This window comes from Pipra filicauda, unplaced genomic scaffold, assembly GCF_003945595.2.
Source record: "Pipra filicauda isolate LSUMZ 115617 unplaced genomic scaffold, ASM394559v2 scaffold382_size682953_pilon, whole genome shotgun sequence".
Classification (NCBI taxonomy): Eukaryota; Metazoa; Chordata; class Aves; order Passeriformes; family Pipridae; genus Pipra; species Pipra filicauda.
In genome coordinates this window covers 245,182-251,181 of record NW_024104512.1, presented here as the reverse complement: position 1 = coordinate 251,181, position 6,000 = coordinate 245,182, and positions in this window count along the sequence as shown.

The window sequence follows — 6,000 nt, the reverse complement described above, 5'->3', positions numbered from 1 at the left end:
CTCTGTGAGCTGTCCTGACTTATCTGGTGTGATTTGCCCTCAACAGCATTGCTGAACCTTGTGACTTTGCAGTGGGAATTCTGGAATGGGGGAAACGTTTCGCAGTTTGGAAAGTTGCTCTTGGGATGTGTCCAGCCTCTCAGACCTGGGCATTTTGTTCCTGCTTATTTCCTATCACCTCTGGGGGTCATAACAACCTTTCTTTCTTTCCAAAACTGTCTCCTCTGTACCTCAAGTACTTCCCGTTGGAAGTTTTTAGTGGCAGCCCCATGGAATGAGTCAGCTCCACGCTGCTCACACTCTGTTGAACGAAAGGACTCTGAAGGAATAATTCCCTTACTACTGAAGCCTGGTTTTGACAAAATTGTAGAATTCAGTGCTCTCTTGTAGCTCTGTGTGTCTAATTGATAGAAGGCAAACACCAAAGCCTCATGTGAATCACGGAATTATTCAGGTTGGAAAAGACCTCCAGGGTCATCAAGTCCACCCTGTGCCCAATTCCCCTCTTGTCCCCCAGCCCAGAGCACTGAGAGCCACCTCCAGGCCTTCCTTGGACACCTCCGGGGATGGGGACTGCACCACCTCTCCAGGTAGCCCCTTCCAGTGCCTGACCACCCTTTCCATGGAGAAATTCCTCCTGATGTCCAACCTGACCCTCCCCTGGCACAGCTGGAGGCCGTTCCCTCTCCTCCTGTCCCTTGTTCCCTGGGAGCAGAGCCCGACCCCCCCCGGCTCCCTCCTGTCAGGGGGTTGCAGAGCCAGAAGGTCCCCCCTGAGCCTCCTTTTCTCCAGGCTGAGCCCCCCCAGCTCCCTCAGCTGCTCCTGCTGCTCCAGCCCCTTCCCAGCTCCATTCCCTTCTCTGGACACGCTCCAGCCCCTCAGTGCCTTTTTTATCATGAGGGGCCCAGAACTGCCCCCAGGATTTGAGGAGGTGCCTCAGCAGTGCCAGCACAGGGGGACAGTCCCTGCCCTGGTCCTGCTGCCACACCATGGCTGGTACAGCCCAGGTGCCCTTGGCCTCCTGCCCACCTGGGCTCATGTTCAGCCACTGCCTTTTCCACTGGGCATCTTTCCAGCCCCTCTGTCCCCAGCCTGGAGCTTGGCCTGGGGCTGTTGTGCCCCAAGGGCAGGACCTGGCACTTGGTCTTAGTGAACCTCAGGTCTGAGTATGTGAAGGTCAGAGGCAGGAACACAAGAGCAGTAATGCTCTGGTTCATTATTCTGATACCTCCCTTCCTTAAAAGGCTCTGAGATGAGTGTATCTTTTAGAGGAAAAAAATCAGTGTTGCATCCAGTAAGTTATTTCCCAGAGAAATACCAAAAATATCTTTCCCCTGAGTATTGGCCTTTCTGCAGTAATTACTCTGGAGAAAATGCAAATACACTGTCCAGGCCACAAATAAACCCACTCTGGAATGGCATCACTGCTGGTGCCGGGTCCTGGCTGTACTGCCAGGGTTCACCAGCCCTTTCCAGCTCCAGCACAGTCACAAACTAGAAACTCACCTCATGTCCTGCTTGTGTTTTCCACTTCTTGGAGTCTCTGAGGAGCTTAAAGATCACCCCACTCAAAGGACTTGGCAAACATGTCTCCACTCTGTGAGGAGGTGACTCCTGTGCTCCTCATCTGAAGTGTTTTCCCATCTGCCCAGTCTTTTCATGTGTTCTTTTTTTTTTTTCCTAGAAAATTCACTTTCTTCCTCTTTTTTCTTTCATGACCTGCATCCTACTCATTCCTGACCTGCATCCTATTCATTCCAGACTTGCCCAGCCCTGGGCAGGCACATCTGCAGCCTGGGCCCAGCTCGGGCTCCTCAGCACAGCAGGGCCAGGGAGCTCCTGCAGCGGGGCCAGCGCAGGCTGTGAGGATGAGGAGGGCACTGGAGCATCTCCCTGAGCAGCAAAGGCTGAGGGAGCTGGGGCTGTTCAGCCTCCAGAGCAGAGCCTGAGAGGGGCCCTCCCACCGTGTGTCAGGGGCTGCAGGGAGGGGGCAGAGGATGGCCCAGGCTCTGCTCGGGGGGCCCAGCAATGGCACAGGAGGAACGGGCAGGAACTGATGCCCAGGAAGCTCCAGCTGGACAGGAGGAAGAACTTCTTCCCTGGGCAGTGACCCAGCTCTGAACAGGCTGCCCAGGGAGGGGCTGGAGTCTCCTCCCTGGGGAGATTCCAGAGCCCTCTGGACACAATCCTGTGCCCTGTGCTCTGGGCTGGCCCTGCCTGAGCAGGGAGGTGGCACCAGTGACCCACTGGGGTCCCTTCCAGCCTGACCCATCCTGGGATTCTGGGATCCTTTGGCAAGAGGAAAGGACAAGACCAGCTACTTATAAAGGCCAGGGAAAGAAGCAAGGTCTGAAACACATTTAGGTTTTGGCTTTATACTTGAGACTCTCAAACTCTATTTTCCCTTGCATTCCCCAAATACTCTTTCCTCCCTGTCCCACCATCCTGTGTCATCCCGGCCCTAATGACACGTTCTGTGTCATTCCTGTCCCAGAGCCCTTCAGAGCTAATCAGGACATTTAGGATTAATGGCTGTGCTTTCCTGTTTCCATCAACTAAATGGATATTGCTCATCTGGAGTTTATGGTCAGTGCTGATGGCTCTAAAGCTCCTTACAGATATGATGCCATAAAAAAAATGTAAAGGCTTTTGATGGTTTATTATTTTTTATATGTAATATTTACTGCCTTTCCCTGCCTTCTTGTGGAACATAACGAATGGTGTTCAGCTCCCTGCAAACGTGTGGTAAATCAATTGTTCCACAGTTTTTTCCAAGTATCCTTATTTAGTGTTGGTTTTCATGCACACGTTTTGGAAACTACGTAAAATACGCCTTAAATAGCAGAATAAGATAAATGCCAGGGCTCTTACAGCTTCTTCCACCTGCTTTCAATGCAGAGCTGCCAAACAATTCCAGTGCTTTATAGCCTGTTGTCCCAAATCAGATTCTGTGTTACTTTTGGTTTAAGGGCTAATAGCTTTTTGAAATATATTAGTGTTTTCTGGTGACAGATCCAAGATTAGCTGTTTATCCATTGTTCCAAGAGGTATTCTATAATCCTGTGGCACAGTAAACTTTATGAGGAATTTTACAACCTTCAGTGAGTGCATTGTGTTTTAAAATGCTAAAAAAGCAGTTCGGGAGAGAAGGAAACAAAGCACTGCAGTGTGTCCCTCTGGTGTTCCACTGGCCTTTGAAGTGTTAGAGAGTGAGGAGGAATGACTGCAGGAATGACTGCAGGAATGACTGCAGGAGGAATCACTGACAGCCACTGAAAAGCCTGCAAACCAAACCTTGAAGTGTTGCAGAACTTCTTCACTGGGGGCATATTGGCCTTAATACCATGAGCATCAAGAGTGGTGGGACTGTCCTTGAGCCCAAGTTGTTGCCAAACCTTGAGCAAGCCCTTGGTAGCACCAGCACTGAGGGAATGACACCCATTGGATTCACCTTCCCTGATTTTTTCGTGTAATGAGATGGAAAGTGGCAGCACATGGAGGAGGGGGGATTCTGCCCCTCTGCCCCCTCAGCTGAGACCCCCCTGCAGAGCTGCTCCAGCCCTGGGGAACAGCACAGGGAGGACATGGAGCTGCTGGAGAGAGTCCAGAGGAGGCACCAAGATGAGCAGAGGGATGGAGCAGCTCTGCTGGGAGGGAAGGCTGGGATTGTTCAGCCTGGAGAAGAGAAGCTTTGGGGTGACCTGATTGTGGCCTTCCAGGAGGTGAAGGACCCAACAAGAAAGATGGAGAGAGACTGTTTACAAGGGTCTAGGGTGACAGGACAAGGGGGAATGTCTTTAAACTGGCAGAGAATAGGTTAGATTAGATATTGGGAAGGAATTCTTGGCTGGGAGGGCGGGGAGGCCCCGGCACAGGCTGCCCAGAGAAGCTGTGGCTGCCCCATCCCTGGAAGTGTCCAAGGCCAGGTTGGAGCAACCTGGGCTAGTAGAAGGTGGAACTGGATGTGCTTTAAGGTCCCTTCCAACCCAAACCATTCTGTGATTTTATGATTTGGGGCAGTGCAAAAGCAGGAGCACATCCATTGCTCCACAGGTGGTTCATGCAGGGCAAGGCCAAGGCCAAGGCAGAGCTCAGGGAGGGCAGGGCTCAGGACATCCTGCTTTCTTGCACTGTTGCAAACTGTGGATACAACTTGGATGAATCTCTCCATAATGCTTTATCCCCCTTTTGCGTGGAGGAAAAGGAAAACATCCAAGTGCTGCGATGAGACAGCCCAGAGCAGGGGGAACTGGATGGGCTCAGCACAGCTTTTTGCCTTTAAAAACTCCTCTGTGAGACCTTCAGCCCCAGATGCAAATGCACGTTCCCTCAGGGGATGTATTTCAGAGGCAGGGTCTAGCACGTAATTTTCTCTCTCTGCCTCTTTAAAGATGTCATATCCTTCACCCACAACAAATGCTATTGTTGGAAAGAAAATGGAAAATCTTTCTGGCCATTCTTCTGAAATGAAAGCAGCAATCTTCAAAGCTAAGAACAATCCCTTCAGGGGAACTCAGTAACTACTCAAACCACATGAAAACAGGCGGTTTGTACTTGTGAGGGATTGAGACTCGGGACTGTTTGATCAGGCTGGAGGTACCTGTGGAGATGTTTGGGAGATGTTTGCGTTTGGCAGTGGCTGGAACGGTGTGTCACCGGGGTGGGCTGTGCCCGGGGCCTGCTTTTACGGGGCAGAAAACAGCAGCCTATTTTGGGCACCAGTTTTCATTTTTAGGAGCAAAGTTCCAGGTTTTACTGAGCCTTGTGATCTGCTTTGCTCTGCAGCTCCGCCATCCAGCGACTGGTGTGAGCGGAGCAGCCTCGGCCGGAGCTGGTTGTTCTCCCAGCCAAAATTTGGGTTTGGTTTGTCCCAGATCTCCTCCTGCAGTTTCACCTAGACATGAAACAAAGGGAGGGGACAGGGTTCAGCCATGAATGACTCCCCAGCTGAGAATATTTGTAATAAAAAGGAGGATTCTACCTGAAAAAAAGCTTTTTTGGGGGACCTCCAGGCTGGGATTTGCAGTTTTGTGGCCCCACCTCCCAAACCAACCACCCACTGCCCGTGGTGGGGACTATTTCAGCAGCAGTGCTGAACTGAGGGTTTCAATGTGTTTCTTAGGGCTGCTTAAAAATGTGGAGGTGGAAGCAGCAGAGAATGGGACTTTGTGCAACACATGCCAGAGTCCAGACCTACCCTGGATGTCCCGTTCCACACAGGCTCCAGTTGGGCTCCACATGCTGGGATTCACATGGAGAGTGGAGCCCTCCTGAACCTGCAGCCCCCAGTGAGTGTCTGAATGTTTGATCCATGACTGGATGCTCAGGATGATCAGAGGGATGGAGCACGTGTCCTGTAAGGAAAGGCTGAGAGAACTGGGATTGTTCAGCCTGGAGAAGAGAAGCTTTGGGGTGACCTGATTGTGGCCTTGCAGGGCCTGAAGAAACTACAAGGAAGATGGAGAGAGACTGTTTACAAGGGAATGACAGCACAAGAGGAATGGTTTCAAGCTGGCAGAGAATAGGTTTAGATGGGATATTGGGAAGGAATTGTTGGCTGGGAGGGTGGGGAGGCCCTGGCACAGGTTGCCCAGAGAAGCTGTGGCTGCCCCAGCCCTGGGAGTGTCCAAGGCCAGGTTGGAGCAACCTGGGCCTGTGGAAGGTGTCCCTGCCCTGCAGGGGGTGGAATGAGGTGGTGTTTAAGGACCTGTCCAATCCAAGGCATTCCATGATTCTATGACTATCCTGAAAACTCAATTCTGGGGACGCCCAATGAAGCAACAGCAAATCTGGAATAAAATCCACTGTGGGTTTAGTTTTACTGGATTTTTTTTTCCTACTCTACCCTTCACTGAAGTGCACAAGGATACAGAGCACCTGTGAGGGATTGCTGAGACAAGCACTCGGAGTGTTTTGGGAACTGGGAGTACAGTTAACATGCAGATTCCCAAAATAAGACAAAAGGCTACCTGAGAGGGGAATGCAGTTGTTGAACTCCAA